Here is an 18,560-nt window from a genome sequence, read left to right as displayed (position 1 = left end):
TGAAAAGGAAATATCTCACTCATTAAGATTACATATCAAGTTCATATGCTTCCAGTGTGAACTTGCATAATTTATATTCTGACGTCTGTACCTTAAGAACAGCTACGCCATTATTGTTGAAATAGACAAGTTTTGTAAATAACCTTTTCATGGAATCATAGATCACAAAGGTTGGAAAATACCTCCAAGACCAGCGAGTTCAGTAGTTAACCCAGAACTGCCAAGTCCACCACTCAGCCATGTTTCCAAGCACCATATCTACAAGTCCTTTGAAAATTTTCAGGGATGGCCATGCCACCAATTCCCTGGGCAGCCTGCTCCAATGCTTGACAACTGTGAAGAAATTTTCTGTGAAGCAATTTTTCCTACTATCCAACCTAAGTGTCCACAACTAATGGCAAACCTCGGTCCTACTGTTTTTTCCTTGGGAGAAGAGATGACCCCCAGCTCACCAAAACCCCCATTCTGGTTCTTTTGAACAGATGCATCTCTTTGCAGATCTTATACACTTTTTGTGATAAACCAGAAGCATTTTACCAGAAAGTTCATCAAATGAGTGAATTACTGACAGCTGTGGCATTCCCGCAGGAAGTGAAGTGGCCATTACAAAAAAAATTTTAAGAACCCCAAAATCAAACCAAAACAAAAATCAACCAACCAACCACCCAAAAAACAAAAACCCACCAGGAAATAAAGAGCATTGAGCACCATAAAGTACATCTAAAGCATAGTAGAAATTTACCAAACAAAAATGAATTAACTGCAAGGAAATACATACCAGAAAACCAATTTGGTTAACTTCTCTCTTAGGAGATATGAAAATGCATTATATTAATTCACATGCTTATTTTTTTTTGGACTCCTCAGTGCTTCCATAGACAGAAGTGAGTGATTGACAAAGCTTCAGAAATTAAATCATATAGCTGAGAAATTTCAGGACTTGTAACTGTATTTAATATTTCCACCAATAAGTCTGCAATTGTTGTGTAAATTAAGTTAATATTTAAATCTACTCATAAATCTGGTCTGTATAAAAGGTACTTTTTAAAAAAATCTCTCCAAGCTATAAAGCATAACAATTTTAGTGAAAACAATATGCATTTAACTAGTCCTGCAGCTCTGACATGGAGGCTGTATTTTGTTTCCGCTTGTTCATCAGGAACAGAATTGGCCACCAGGGATCTGATCTTTCAAACTTGCTTAAAGTCAAAGAGTCACATGGGCTTCAGTGAACTACTCATATCACAAAAGCTACACATGCACAAATCCCTATCATCTTACAAATGTGCAAAATCAACACAAGATCTTTGAGGGTTTGCTCCCAGCTGATGGCTGGCTCTCAATGAAGGAGACAAGCACGGTACATTAGATTCGTGTAGCATGGCTGTAGCACATCTGAGGGCTGAGCTAGAAGTAGATCAGATACTATTAGACAAAATACAGAAACCTATTTCTTTAGACCTCTATTGGACATGTGACTGTGTGGTATGGGGATAGACAGAGAGTGACTCTCTCATTACATGGCAGAGTTGAGAGCTGACAGCTGCTGTGACCTGCTGGGTACTACTAAAGAACAGCAACGAGTTCAAACAGGTTAATTCCCAGACCTGTTGAAGGAACAGGACCTTGCATTAAATAAGACTCCAGAATGGACTATCAGCTCAATTTGGGAATCAGCATTCCTTAGACAATTTGTATTACTCAATAAAAAGTAGAAATTATGACATGCAAAGATTAATGAAATGAGATGCCTTAAATCAGTCAACAGTCAGGCAAATTTCGAAGCAAAACCAGACAAATGACTGATGGAAAAGTAAAGATGAGCAGGCAATTTTGGACTCCTACAACTAATTTCTACAACTAAATCCATAAGAGGGAAAAGAGGTAAAAGGGATTAGAACACCACCAAATTAAGCTTGTAACATTAAAAGAAAAATAAGGACATTGAACAAAACTGTGTCCAACAGATGCCAGTTGCATTACCACACAATTTCTCTGATGTAATTACAGTTTTAGGACAGATGTAGAAGGGAAAAATCTTACATTTGAAGCAAGGACGATTTAGAGTCACAGGGCTTAAATTGACCTGAGGCTGAAAACAAAAAAACACGAAAGACTAACAAGAGCCTATATAAAATAACGACGGTAAGGACAGGATAGAAATAAATCTCCCACCAACAATAACACAAAAGAGAAATAAAAGACAGATTTCAAGACTGGCTCACTCAGGCCTCAGTGAAATAGCAGTAAAGGCAGTGTGCTAGTAACCTCTGATCCTGGCAAATCCTGTGCTCACACAGCAATGAAAATTGTTAAATGGAAAGATGTAGTAAGACTTGTGGAGCTTGGTGGAGGAATGCACCTGCCTGCCGGGAACAGCCTGGAGGTTGATCTGCACAGACATAGTCCTCTGCATAAATAACAAGCTCCCCTGTACACACAAAAAAATTCTCCTATGTTTCTCTCCAAACAGGTACTAAATACAGGTACAAGTATAGGATTCTCATCATGCTCTGGAACCTAACTCTTTTATGGCCTTTGAGACCCCCATGTTTTTCAACTTGATTAACAGAAAGGCCATACTGGTGGCTGGCTGCACACGGTGGCTGGATCTTTCATTATCATTACATATTCATGGAGGAAGCAGTAGTATTCCCAGCTTAGTAAATTTTTCATACTTTAACAAATTTCCCCTACAGCAAGGTTAAGTCAAGTCCTTTAAAAAGTTTTAGGAGGGGGAAGGTAGAGACCAAACTAATAGTCCAGTGTTATTTGTTGGCACATTTGAATTCTATTTCTGTTATAAACACATAGGACCCTGCCTAAGAAACTTGCTGTTTTCAGGTGTCTAACACTAAACAGAAGATGTATTATGAACCATCCCAAAATAAATACATTCAGATGCGTATACAGACTGATGAGTCATTCTGCAATAGAAAAGCTCTATCAACCAATACCTGACCAGTCTCAACTTAAGTGTATCATGGTCTTTTGAACATCACACTGTATTTTTTTAATGAACTAGAATTAAAAAATTAAGGCTGCTCCAACACACCTTTAAAGACTGACACTCTTTTAATGCCAGATCTACCTCTCAGGCTTGCATTAGCACTGTCTGTCACGCTCCATCAGATGCTCACAAAAATCATCCAAAGGTGAAGCAACCAGTGCATCCAAAGGTGAGCATCCTGTGCAACATAACACTGGTGGAAGACATTCAATAACTCTGCAAATGATGCTGACAGATCTCTAAAAGACAGGATTTTATGTATTGATATATAGAGGGTAATATCTCTCAGCATGTTACAATAAAAATAAATGTGATAAATGCTTACTCAGAATGCGACACATTCAAATCACAGAGTCAATCAGGCTGGACAAGACCTCTGAGATCACTGAGTCCAACCTATGACTGAAACACCACCTTGTCAACCAGACCGCGGCACCAAGCGCCACACCCAGTCTTTCCTTAAACACCTCCAGGGACGGTGGGTGACCCCATCACCTCCCGGGGCAGCCCATTCCTAATTCCAGATCTGTTTCGAAAGGCTCACTAAACAAACGGCCGGTGATGCGCGGCGGTGCAGCGGCGCGTCCGGCCCAGCAGCGGCGCCCGGCGGGGCGGGAGGCTCCGGACGGGGCGGCCGCGGTGCCTGAGCCGCCCCCGCCGCCGCGTCCTCCGGCCCCGCCACTTACGCCGTGCAGGGGCGACCTCTGCTGTTCCTTCTGTTTTCAGACATACGAAAGCGGAAAAACCCCAACAAAACAAACGGAACCACCCCTTTCCTTTCGCGGAGGAGGAAGAGAGGAAAGAGGCTATCGATATTCTTCCAGTGTGTCGCAAATTATCTTCCCCGCTCCTCTGCGCCAGCTTAGTCTGTTGGCCTCAATATTAGACCTCTGAATACGAGACCATTATTTAAGACAAATATATGGTATTTATATACAAGTATTTACATAGCAGATGTCTTATTTGGACTGTGAAAACAAAAGAAATAAAATCACTTGTCTATGCTGACGGCAGTTAAAGAACTTCAACAAAAATACCAGTTAGCCATTATTCTACATGAGCTGGTGATTTCAAATCATGCCTCATTTTTACAGGTTTTACTAGGAATGACATTTGCGCAGCTTGATGCAGGAAACAAAGTTTTCACAATCAGTGCTAATTGTGAAACCTCTCTGGATGTTCCCTTCATACCTCCACAACTTGCAGAGTACAAAGAAGCTGCATTTCACTCTGAAAGAATGTAACAAATTCTGCTCTATTTTTTAGTAATGGAAAAAACAACAGCAGCACAGCAGTAGCGCTCCCCATTCCCCAAAATAACCAAAGCTTTCTCATTTCTGTTTAAAGATGTTTTGTTGGCCATCTAAAGCAGCCTTCTAAAATTTTTTGTCTGTCTTTGCTATTTTGATTTAAATTTTATCTAAATTGTGTAGGCAACATTTGCCTGCAAGAGCACAAACCTAGAATCTTTTTAACTCTTTAGTGCATATAGAAAATTATCTAAAGCTAACTCCAAGGACTTCTCTACATTCATTGTAAGGAGGTACAAAAGACTAAAAGCCACCAGGTGTTAATGTAAAGAGAGGATCAGGACTTCCTTTTTTCATTTAAGTAGCTAGGCACAAAAGTTTAAGGTCTTTGAACTTTCAACAAATTTCTTTCACTAGCCACCAAGGAAAATGAAACAAAAGAAAAAGAAAAGAAAAAAAGGAAAAATAAGTTCTATCCATTTTCAACACATCTTCCATAATGTGAAAACTTACCTTTGACCTCCTACCTTAAGCAAAAAGTATTAATTTCCCCTTTAAACATAAAGCTTTTCCAAAAGCCAGAGTAGAAAAACATAATTGCTGAGCCGTCATTGGAAACTACGGTTCTATAGAAACTTGACTTTGTTTCATAAAAATCACCCGGTTTTTAAAGCCCAAAAGAAAAGGACACCACCATCAGCATTTATATAGACAAGAATGTTCCTAAATGCCTTATCAGGGTGATTTAATTTTCCATCTGTCTGCTGGATTTGCTTTGCATGAAGATCTGGACACATAGAAGAATGTGTGTGTTTTCTTTTTCTGCCATACTACTACGAAAGTAACTCAGGATCACAGAGCAGCCTTTTGCTGCAACTAATCCCTCCGGATCTGGCCGAGCCTTTCAGGCTGCGCTTCCTGTCTCAACCCGCCTATGCCTTCTGAAAGCAGAATGAAAAAACCCAAAAATTTGGCAAACAGCCATTTAAAAAAAAATACCAAAACATTTGCTATGTAGGTTGAACTTCAAAGAATGCTTATACTGCCGCCCCTCCCCCCAAAAAAAAAAAAAAAAGAACAGTGCAGAATCCTAGATATTCCTTGGTTCATCACATAATGTCCGGGTTTTTCCTAGAGTCAGATTTGAACCCTCAGTAGTGGGAAACCCCAATCTCTGTATAGCATTGGGAAGAAATGGCAGGGTTTGCATCAAACAACTTCACTGAGGCAAGGCTAAGGACCTGATTATTTTTCCATATGAGCAAGAGTTGATTTAGAAATCCAAAAAATAAACCAAAAAAGCTATTTTTTATCTCTTAGTTAAATTTACTAAGAACATAATTAATAACAGATCAAAATCTAGGACCAGACTGACCACCTCTTACACAGTGAAGAATCTTATGTTTGCAAATTTCAACTGACTGAGATAATCTCTATGGATAGGCAGCAGAGTAAGGAAGGATGCATGAACCTATATCTCTTTCTTGGCCCATATTTTAATTCAGGCTGTTATATACAAATATAAATGACAAATGCAAGGTCTTCAAAGCATTCAACAGACCTCAACAGGTCACCTGCTGTGTTTAGGTAAGTAGGCCTTACATAGAAGTGATCAAATGACTGTCACTTGGTGAGCTCTCCTGTGAGGCACCCTCTTATGATGGAGAGGCCAGAAGGTCTCTCTCTCCCCCTCTGAATTTATATCTACCCACTCCCAGTGATCACTCACAGCCCACTCACAGCCTTGTTACAGTATGGCTAACTTCCCACCTCACAGTAAAAGCAATAAGAAAACTCTTCCGTGCCTCAGAAGTCACTGAAGTCCATGTGATGTCAATGCTAGCTTTTCCAACAGAACTTCTGTTATTAGCCTGCTCCCTTCTCCCACTTCTAAAAAGAGAACAACAGTAAGGAATTGACCAGACCTTACATTTCCACACACAATAAGTTGTACATTCTTCCTTTATATCAATATATGGTGTGTCAACATTACATAAGTTATTTTTTGTTTGCTTGAGGGTGTTGTTGTTGTTAGGGATGAGGTTTTTGGTTTGTTTGTTTTGGGTATTTATTCATCTGGTTGTGTGTGCATTTGTTCTGGTTTGTGTTTAATTGTGCCAAGACACACTTCTGCTTCCCAAACAGGGCAGAACATTCTATTTAGCTCCCACAGCAGCATAGACCTTTCTTCATTATTCTTTGGGAAAAAAGCAGACATACATTTTCCTGACCTTTTTTGTTTTTCATGATAGAAAGGAAAAACAATTATTCTTGCCATGTTCTGAAGTTTTTTAGGCTTACAGAATTGTTTATCAATAGAATGGCTTTTATTTTGATTACATTTTCTGAATAACAAAGAACAAGCAATAGCACTGCAGGTAATGCAAGAAGGCAGCAGAAAAAAACCAGGCTGATGAATATGAGAAAATCATGTCGGTATTCCTTCCTCACAACACAGGAAATACCTATTGTCCATACCACTTTTCTTCATGGGCACTGAAGCAGGATTAGAAGAGTACCTAACCAGACTATTTAACCTTCACTAAGAGATAGAGTAACCCAGAAAGTTCCCACTCTGTCATTACCTATGCCCTCCAAATCATCTCGCTCCCATTGTATGAAATATAACTAGGCATTTCTTTCCTTCCCAGTGATTTATTGTTCTGTAGATAAATTTAATCCTCACCACTGTCTCCCTCATAGTTTTTTTTGCAAAAACTTGGAGCCAGGAAAGACTTCTTAAAAGGAATATAGATTTGCTATTATAAAGGAAGGCAACAGCCCTACTGCCCCTTAAGTTGTGTTCAGAGGGATGGAAGTTCACTACACATTGCATCAGCATGTATTGCTCTGTATGTCTCTTGCAGGTTTAAGATTAAAATATTCCTTGGCAAAGCAACTAATGACAGTGGCAAAGAATTGTGATACACACATATTCTGTCATTTTACATGATATTCACAAACATGTTTTATACCAGAATCTCTAATGTAAGGGGGGAATGAAACAATGGCAATTTTTGCTTCACCTTTAAAGAAAATGAGACTTCTCAATGCTACGGAAGTTTTTTTCTCTGATGAAAAAGGAATGGTCTATTTCCTACAATTGCCAAAGGACTGAGGTCTGCCAAGGAGGCTCATTTTGCTTGCATCATCTTACAGGAATGATCCACCAAGGTATATAATGGCCAGCACAGCATCTGGAAACTTCGCAGCTGAAACTGAATGCCAGAGCTCACTGAGGCAAAATGTAAGAAAGCTATTTACAGTGACACATATGATCACAAAGATCAGAGCATAGATTTGGCACAGAAGAAAATTCAACCCTCAACTTTCATTGTGTTTGCCAATATCTGGTTTAGTACAATTATTCACTTAACAAAGCTTTTATTTATACAGTTCAAGAATGAAGATAATGGCCTCAAGTATTTAATTACTAAGGCAGACTAAAAGGGAAGAAAAAAACTCTTTAAACCACATCTTAAAAAAAAAAGCCAACACACAAAACCTTTTCAAATATGCTCTTAAACTGTCCCAGAATTCTTTTTACTGTTTTATATCCTTTCTCTGGAAATTCTCCTTCTGTTTCTCCAGAATATGTACAATGCAAATTCTAGACAGAAACCAAGTAAGTAAGTAATAACACCTACACAAATGTATACACAAAGTCATTGCTAGACACTTTAATACTTATATATTCTGTGCCATGGGAAGTGCACATTCTGTGTACTTATACAGACGGATAGATAAGAAACCAGTTGAGTGGAGAGTACTAAAGAGGAAAATTATGTTTTGAAATATGACTGGGTGAAAGACTGACTCTGAAAGAGTCAGTGACACTGAAGGGGGAAGCATCTGCTTCACTAGGTAAACTCCTGGAATAAACACTGGATGTACAGTATTCATCTGCAACACAGCAAATCATTGCAATGTAGGCCATTGTGTGGTTTATGAACATGCATTAAATTAAATATTGCTACAGAGTTTTTCTCCCACCTTAGGATGCACTTAACACTTTCCTCCTTCCTGTCTGACAATATGTTGCCATGCTATAAAAGCTCTAATGCCCATTTCAACGATTAGCTGTACATCAGCATTACTACTTCAAATCCACAAGTTTCACATCAAGCATTAAATGGGATGAATATTGATCTGCTAAAGAGGATTTATTTATTTCTAGCTCTATCCAAAGATCAACTACTAGCAGCTTTTGGTGGATCTGTTGAGCTCTCACAGCACAAAGCTACTGCATACATGACACCGGACTTGACATTTCAGTTCTGGAAGAAAACCAAACAGTAAATTCACTGCAATAATCCTAGATAAATGAGATGATCACTGGAAAAGCTGAGATAGTTAAGTGGTCTATCAGAAAAGTCCAAAGGATGATATTGAATTGTTGCTACATAATAACCTCTCTCATGACAACATGGCACAAGATCACCATATCAGATGCCAATATTTTCGCCTCAAAAAAGCCTCATGACTTCAGATTATCTTGGAGTACTTCACAATTATGTTCTGAGCTGAAAATTTTATACTCAGCATGGATATAATTAGATACATATCAATATCACAATATTTACCCATGCATTCCTTTTTTTGTCCTGTTAAGTCAATACCACACTAATAACTGTAAAATGCATTCAAGAAACACAGAGATCTATTTCAACCCTCCCAGCACAGGTAGGAGTTAGTGCTGCCCTCAAAATGTTCTTTTCACTCTCTGTCAGTGGGGATCATTTCTTACTCTTTGGCACTGATAAAGGAGGAAAACATACAAATGGGTGGACGAGGACTGCAGGCAGATTAGAGAAGAACTGGCGAGTTGCATTGCCTTTTATACTCAGAAGGCAAGGGCATAAAGGATGCTATGTTTCTACTAACTTTGACAAGGAGTGTTTGAAATGCCAGTGTAAGAAGCCATGAAATTTTTCCTGTGTCACTCACACAGGAAGCTGAAAAAGACAGTCAAAATATTGCCTCAGTGCTATGATTTCATCAAGACATATAATTTCAGTAGCTAATAACATCTAATAGTAATCCGTTAAATATTTCACTTTTATCTGATTTTTCTGCACCAACTTTCCCTTATGAGAGTAATATTTTAAAGAACACATGGAGAAGAAACAGAAACAATGACAGACAATGAGAATATTTGCAGCAATTAAAGATTGCCTAATTTTTGTTCTCTCATACAACCACAGTTCTCAAAAAAAAAAAAAAAACTTTAAAAAAAAATCAGGAAAAAAACCTGTGCAGCATATTATCAAGACCAGATCTGAAAACCAATGCTTTGTTTTGTTTGCTTGAACTCCGTGAATTCCTAAATGTCCTTGCCACAAGTAGCACTCAGTTTAATTAGGTTTTTGTCTGTAGAACAGTGTCTGCTTCACCAAGGATAGAGGACTTTGGGCCAGTTCCAAGTGCCAATGAAAGAGCAAGATGTATTTCAAAATTAACCCTGCATTTAGACAAACTTAATTTGTTTTGTGTTTGGTTTTTTAAAAATATATCTTCCATTTCATCTGTATAAAAAATAAGACAGGCTTCTGAAATCAGAATTTATATGTTCAAAAATACTTCAGATGCAGAAGCTTGTATTATTTATAAAGTCCCTTAAAGGAAACAACTCAAAAGGAGTTTAAAAATGTAATCTGAAACCTTTCCTGGGTAATCTCTGCTTGGTTAAATATCTTTAATGGGATATCATTACTGCAGAGTCCCCCAAAAATTTTTACCTTCCAACAGCCTTTTTCATTCTTTTGGAAAAAAAAAAAAAAGTCAAACCAAACCAAAACAAAATAACCACAAGTAAATAGTGTTAGGAGAGTCAGTTTTATGTTGCCTGAAGCATTCAGGCTATTTGTATCTGGAACACATGATACGATACCAAATTCATATCCTGAGAATTATGAATCTTTTTCCTGTCATTCATATTCTCATAACATGGCTCTCTATAAACTACCTTCTAGGAACAGTGCCTACATTTGCAACATAATTTGGCAGAAACTTAAGTCACTAATTCCTTCAATTTTTTTCCAGTACTAAATGAATTTAATATAACAGTGTAATATAAAGAAAACTTACAAAAAAGATCATGCCTATAAATATTTCTGCAGTTTGTTGCGAGTATCTGTCAGAAGGAAATAATATCAGGAATATTTGCTTAACTCTGCTGTAGCACATAATGCTTTTACCTAACAATAATTGCTTTCTTCACTAACACTTCATAACACTCATCCGTCTGAAAAAGGTTGCACTGCTTATGGTTGGAATATAACTGCGAAATTTCAGGCGTGGTGAAACTCTGTATTCTTTTATCCTGACAGTGTCCTTTTGGCATCCCTATGGTAATTTCTGCCTCTGCAACTTGCTGTACAATTTAATTTAAAAAGGCACAAGCTCTTTCTTCTTCCTGCCCTTCCCCCCAACCCTCTGCACTAAATTCCAAAACCGTTGAAAAATGCTCACATTTAAAAATTATTTTATAGTGAGTTTAAAATTAACCTTTTTATTCTCCCCCTCTGCCCCCCTAGATTTACTTACTCATCCTTAGATCACATCTAATCTGCATGCAGACAATGAAAAAACAAAGATGCCATAAAGCAATATTTGGTGTTGAAACAGAGACATTGGTCATCCTTGGAATAATCACCAACAGAGGTATGACCAAAGGCCAAACTCTTCTGCAGAGCTTCCACCAAGTCATGTGAGAAAGAACCTCAGTGAGAAATTTATAACAGTGCAACTCCATCAGGCAGCAGCATCTCTCAAATGTGCCATATTAACATGGAAATCACAGATCCTTTTGCAAGTCATATTTCCACACAACATAACATTTTCTCTTTTGGCACCAAACAACCATTTATATAACTTTATGTGCTAATTAGGAATTTTGTGAAATGTAAGTCTGTCCCATCCCATCTCCCCCCCCCCCCCCCCCCCCCCCCCCCCCCCCTCCCCCCCCCCCCCCCCCCCCCCCCCCCCCCAAGTACTCAGGTTTTAAAGAATGATCATATTCCAAACAGAACTATATGATAAACTCTGTGTAATACAGACACCACGTGAAATACAGATGAGGATTTTTGTAATGTATTGTGCTACAAATCAAAAATTCTAACACTGCCTAACAAAACTCCTAGCTGCATAAAAAGATGCAATAAACCTCTCTAACAGTAGCTGATTTGTATGCAACATTGACCATAAGGGTAACTCTTCAGTAAACCTGAATCTCATATATAATGCATAGCAGTTAATAAATCATAGTAAAATCAGGTGGCTTAAAGCCAACAATACCCAACTAGTAATGGAAAGGAGGGAAAGATTTATAGAGAAACAGACTCTGTCTGGATTTTGCTTTAAAGAGGCTCACACAGTGCAGTGGGAAGATCTTGCTGTGGTTTCCAAGTGGACACAACTGTGTCATGCTGACTCACTTCATCCTTCCCCCAACATTGCTTCTCACTTACCATAGGTCATGCCTCTTCTCCAAAATCATCATCTTTGACCTTCCACTGGATTTTTTTGCCTATCAGCTCCGCAGCATCTGAGCTGAAAAGGAGAACAAAAACATCCTACACTAGATTTCAAACTTAAAGAATACTTAAAAAGAACCTCCCAAAACTGGCTTCTCAAGCCTCAAAAAGCCATGCTATGAATTATTAAAAGTATCACACATTTCCCAGATCCAAAATCCAGCTGCATAGAAGAGAGAAAACATACTTCAGCGTTTAGGATGGGAAGAATGTTTTTTTGCTTTAAATATCAAGTGTAAAACTGTTCGCTCTCTTCCCATTGGAGATCCAGGGGAGCAGGATATTAGAGATGACTGCTGCTGCAGAGATCTGAGAAAATTCTTTTCTTGTTGTTTTAGAGCTTGCCCACAGTGACCAGAGGCCCTTAGCCAGGCAAAAGCATTAGTGCAAAATTAAGATGCACCACTTTCACGTTAAGAATGCTTGCAGCTTCACCAAGAGACAGTGTGATGTCCACTACATATGTGTAAAAACTGACACGACACACTTATTTCTTAGGAAGCACATTCTGAAGGCACAGATAAATATTGCTGAAGTTCTTCAGCCCTCAGTTACCTTTATTTATATCATACACTCTAAGGAGAAAACATTTCTCTTTTTTTGTTTGGTTACCCTAAGTTTATGGTTGTCATTGCTGGGACCATCCTGGTTCAGGATTTAGCTTGGGAAAACTGCAGCAAAAATTTCTAAATCGAATTAAAGCCAAATCTCCGCTTCTCTGCACTAAAAAAATCAAATTACAAAACATCTACTTATGCCAGGTCTTTAAAACTGATTTTGTTATTAAAAATACCCGACTGTCAGACTGGTACCACACCACCACAAGCTTTTTAACATTAAAAGCCCCTTAAATCCAACGCACAAATAAACCGCGGCCACGCTGCCAAAGCCGAACCCGATGAGAAGAACCTCGCACAGACGGAGAGCCTTTCCCCTTGCCGGGCGCGCTCCCAGAGTCCCGTGAGGGGAGCGAGGGCTGCCCGTGAGGGATCCCGGGCGCGGCGCCGCTTTCCCGGCCGGGAGTCCCTCGGGGAGGCGGCCCCGCTGCCGGAGGGCCCCGGGCGGCCGCGGGACGAATGAGGGCGATGCCCGGGAGCATCGGCCGCTGCCGGGGCACGGCGCTCGGCCGGGGCTCGGCGGCGATCGGCGGCCGCCCGCCCGGCGCATTCCCGGCCCGGCGCATTCCCAGCCCGGGCACGAGATGGCAGCAGCCGCTTGCGGAATGGCGGGCGGCGGCACCGGGAGCGGGCACAGCCCGGGGCTCGGCTCCCGGCTGGGGATCTCAGGCCGGCCCGCGCGGCTGCCGCACCGCCCGCAGCTGCGCTGAGCCGCGGTACGCAGGGTAATCACGGGATTCATGTAAAAAATTACATCCCCCCAACCACAGTGAGACGCAGACTGGAGACAAAGTCACCACAGCGAAACCGACAGAAATGACGTGAAATCTACCATTTCAGACGGAGATAAATATTTAAGTGTCACCTACTGCCAGGGAAGAGAATGGGATTTTCTCCACTGACCTCAGTAGCAGTAGAGTTGAGTGCAAAGAAGTGGGGCCATATGTTTTTCACAGATATCTTGTTTTCGACAAGAATTATCCTTTTCTTTACATGACAAATTATTTTTTGCAACTTATTTGCAGTATCAAACAGCAGCAATGAAGTCCTTTGAAATGATGGCTAAAAGCCAGTCTCAACAATATTTATTTAGGGATGATAATGGTGATAATAATAAACAAATGAGAGTTCTTACCAAGCAGTTAAGCTGGTTCACAGTTTGTGTATAATTTGGTCTAGTTAATTTTGCAGATTTTTTTTTTTTGATGTAAAGCAAAACAACTAGCACAAATGGTTACTAACCCAGAGTTTTCCATCTCTGCTGTGCTTTAAAAAGGTAGGGAGATAATTCATGTGAAATAAAAGTGTCTTGCAAACAAACGCTTGTTGCGAGCTCTACAATTGGTGAGCTATGATGCAAGCGAGGGGCTCTCAGCTGCTGCCACCCTGTCCTTCCAGAGGCACGGCAGAGTCCTGGCCTGAGCAATAATCGAGCCCATGATCCCACTGCAGCTCTCCCAACACACCACCCCCTGCAAAAACAGCTGCAGGCAGAACCGACTAATTTTTATACCTTTGCTTCAGAGTATTGCCCGTCCAGGGGACAACCACTGGAATCCCATTTTGTGCAGGTACTGCTCCCGCAGGTGCTGTTCGAAGGAAGCACAAGCAAGAAGGAATCCACCTAGAAAGCAGCACCCACTCTGCCACAATGAGGAATGCACACTGCTGAAAGGTGCTGCGATTTCCCTGTTTCATCAAACTGGGCAACAAGGCCCAGAGGATGTAGAAGCACAGGGTAAGCTGATGAAGGAAAGCACACTTTTCTTACATGCACAACAACTGATGACAAATAATCATCACAAAGGTTTTTCATGTATCAATGCAAGCACTGGATTATGCTTTTCTGGCAAGAAATGTAAACTTACTGACTATACTCCACATTGTCTTTACAAGTAGCCAAGAAAGTGTTATTCCAGAATTCATAGTTAGACTTGGTAATATTTTGCAAGGAACGGTCTGCTGGCAGACTCCGAGGATGTACAGTCTGTACAGTGTCTCAGTCTGTGGTTTGACTGTAGCTCTTAGCCAGAATATTCCACTGTCAATCAATCCTAAGCAGAAAAAGACACTGCTCTGGCTATTAAATAAAAGCAAGAACATGTATGAATTAAGAAGTTCAGATGAAAAAGCAGCAAAAATGTATAAAACCCTCAAGTTAACCAACAAATAAATTATTGGAGAAAAAGTGTAAACAGTAAACACATAGTTTTTCCCAACATGATCCCTAAAACTAGAACAGAAAAGTGCAAAAATCCTGAATATATTTTGACCCAAATTACAGTAAAAATATTATTTTGTTGGGTAGGTGGGGAGAAAAAATTAAAATCAACTAACACCCTTTTGCCCTGATCCCTCAGCTTCTTCTGCAAGAGAGTTACGTATTCTGTGTTCAGGAAGAGTCCTAAGACACTACATGGGTTCAGCCTGTCTGCAGTGCATTTAATTGCTGTTTAATTCCCATTTGTCACTAATAGATGAGACTCCCTGAGCAGGTGGGGGCCCCAAAATCTGCATTTGCTTTTGATTTTTTTTAAAAGTCCTTAATAGACCATGTATGGAGTGTCAAGCAGATCTAAAAGATGCAACTAGAAAATAATATATTATCTCAACCGCCATTTGGTAATGGTTTATAATATGTGCTGTCTGAAATACTGGTACAAACTCAGCAAAAGATGATGTAAGATTAAATAAAGAGGGTCAGAAGTTTGGGGAGAAGCACTGAACAGTAGCAGAGGAGCACAGCAGCTGTTACACAGCACACAGCAACACCACAGAATAGTTTATGACAGGAAGTGAAGAAAATTCCACAATCCACCTGAAGCTACAGTGGGAATTATGTAGGCAAAATATAGTTATTAAAATTGGAATGCAACCAAGACTTCAGGGGCTAATAATACTTTTCTTGCAAGAGATAGCAAAAAAATCCCCAAGCATCTTCATTGACCACAAACTGCAAGAACACAGCTTTACATCTCAATTGAAAGACACGACTTTTTCCATGATAAATTGTTACAAGAACGTGATCTTTCTGGGATGTGATTTCCTGGCCAGCAGGCTCCATTTCCTTCCAAAAACTGCAAAAAGAGTTAGTGATTTCAGGATTAAAAAAAAAAAAAAAAAAAAGTAATCTCTCTAATATACATCTCTCTATAAATATACATTCCTTTATATATGTATATACACACCATCATATATATAGATAATGTAAATAAAATATCCTCTTTAAAGCTACCACCAGTGTTTAAAAAATAATTGGCCAGTCTCAATGGATTTATGCAATGCAATTTAGCACTCACAATATGAATATATTTACTATATATTATGCCCATTAAATTTCCTAGTGCTAAAATTTTATTATTTCTTGCCTAGAAACTGAATTAATTTTACAGCCCAAATAACCACTTCAATGAGGACTTAAAACACCTCACAGAAAAATTAAACTACATAGAGCATGTAGTATGTTTTATGTCTGCATCTATAAGACACATATATGTCATGCACAAATATTTAAGTATAAAAATGTGCAGATTCTGAAAGTACATATGCATTAGGACCATAAATACTCTCAGAAGTGGAACACACACATTTATGCAGTGCATATTTGTTTATACAAGTATGACTAAAGCACGTAAATGTAGATAAGCCTTGTGCATTATACACTGAAGGTGCTTTACTGTGATATAAAAGATTATTTTATGATGAAATCTGAGATGCACGTGTTTCAAGGAAAACTGAATGGAAAATAGCCATCTAGCTCATCTCAGGACTGAACAGATAATGGGTGCTATTCCAATTTGTCAGATCCCTTTTACAGCCACTGTATGTACTAGAGAAAAACAATTTTTTGCAGATGTTTATTTAAAATGAAATTTGTTGTTGTATTTTGCTGCATTGAAAGATACCTATCTCTTGCAGAGACAAAAAGCAGCTGTAAAGCAGCACTGATTGCCATAACACCTTACCACATTAAGAAGAAACATGCAATGGTAGGCACACAGTCGTCTTTAAAAATGGCAATTTTTTGAATGCATTCTGGTGTCAATAACATTGGGTGGCTTACAATAAAATAGTAAGACCTGATAAAGCAGCAGAAAGAATTTATTTTTCTTTTCTTTAAATGTAACATAGTAAATATTGAATATGTTAGAAAATAATTATATATATGTAAAACCCCAACTACTATATAGTCCTTCATTACTTGAAAAATATTAATTTTCTTTGCTTTATTCAGTGCTTTGAGTAAGATCCACTCCTAATGCAATTAATGCTGAACAAATAGATGCAACGTTTAAGACTTTGACTTTGCAACCTTAGTGGCTTTCTTTTATTGTCAAGGGGAATTTTTGAGATTCACGTTGAGTAAATATGTAAATACTGGGACTTCTCACTGTATCCTTCCTCCTCATAAATTTCTTTTAAGTTTTTCTTTTAAATTTTTCTTTTGACTATCACACTAAGTCCACAGTCTGGAGCATAATTTGGAAGTACACACAAATGGAGTGCCGAAAGTGTCTCAGATTCCAGTATCCCCGGTTCTTGGCTTACACCATCCGCACCGCTCATCTCATCCCGAGACCTGCTACCAGAAGGTGCAGTTACAGGCTTGTCTACAGACACACAGGAGAGTTTTAACCACAGGGAGTCTCTGTGGGACTCTACCCTCTAGGTACAATTACTGAATTTGCCTCACAAAAACACTATTAGGTGCACATTTGAAATCTGGATGTTATGAGCATGGATACTCCAGAGTTTTGGAAGTGTGGCCATTGTGCTGACTGCTCAGGGTAGCATCACACACTACTCTGGTGCCAAAACTGTGGCAATGCTTTTTTTGTTGTTTTAAGGTAATAATTTTTTTGATGCCTGCAGAAAGAGGCATAAATAATTAGAGTTTAGTTTCATTCCCCAAATTATTTGCACTTACAGCCTGTTGGAAATTTAGCAAGTGTTATTTGCAACTATGAACCAGGAACATAAAGATTTACATGACCTTGGCATTCACACCACAATTATCTATAAATTCTGACTCAAGTCATGATTATTTATCATCTTTTTGAAGTGTAAGCATATAGAGACTTTCACAAGGCTAAGCAGAAAACCGTCCACAACTTAAAACTGCCTTAAGCGATATTTGCAGTACAGAAGACCTGATCCTCTGATCCTAAGGACAGCTATTCCCAAAATAATGATGGAAATACATAAGAGGGCAGACTCAAATGAAGATTATTCACACAAGGACAGAATGAGATTGGGTCCTAGTTTTTAATTTATTACCTTAGACTGCAAGTCACAAAATACTTGATTTCTTTGTTATCATTGAGCTTTATGGCCTTTAAAGTCCTCAGTTGTCCTGTTTTGTATTTAATTTCTAATTCTTTGCTTCTGCTGTTTTGTCCTTCCCATACCAGTCATTCCTGTTTTCCTTACCTACACATTTTTGCATAGCTGAAACGGAGTTGGGATGTTTACGGATGGCAGGTACAGGCGTGGGGGATGAGCCCACACAAGAAGCAACTTGTTGGTTCAAACAGCAAGTGAGCAAACAGTTAGCAGATTTGGACTGCTCATCACAGAGCAAGGGCCTGGACAAGATGACAGCAGCAGTCTGCTTGAAAGCGGGTTGGGACCATTACTGGTAATTACAGTTAATCAGCAACAATTGTCTTGACCAAGATACAGATCAACATTGAGCACTAACCTAACAGGACCTAATGAGTGTAATGGAGGATGAAGACAGCCTGATTAAACTTGCAAGGCACTGAATGACCTGAGCAGATGAGGCATTATAATTCCCAGACACTCTCTCTCTTTTTTCCCTTCTCCTTCCAGTCCCCAGTGCCGATGAAAACGAGTCCTGTAGCTACCTGGTGATACAGATTCTGTCACAATATGCTCACAGCGGCGGTTAATGGAATTAAACCTTGCACTCTGGTGTGACTGGATGTATTTATATGCTATTTTTTTAAAGTAACTGATATTATGCTATATAGTGATTTCTTAAAACTAATCAATAACGTTGTTTAGCAGTCAATGGCTATTGCAATACCTAGACAATTTTTAAAGCATTTTGTAGAGGTAAAGAATATCTCAGCATTAAAATATAATTGAAAGAGGTGCATGCTTTTCTATATCCTTGTTGGTAGTG

Source organism: Onychostruthus taczanowskii, unplaced genomic scaffold, assembly GCF_017590055.1.
Source record: "Onychostruthus taczanowskii isolate IOZ18803 unplaced genomic scaffold, ASM1759005v1 scaffold12, whole genome shotgun sequence".
Lineage (NCBI taxonomy): Eukaryota > Metazoa > Chordata > Aves > Passeriformes > Passeridae > Onychostruthus > Onychostruthus taczanowskii.
Note: the sequence above shows the minus strand (reverse complement) of the source record.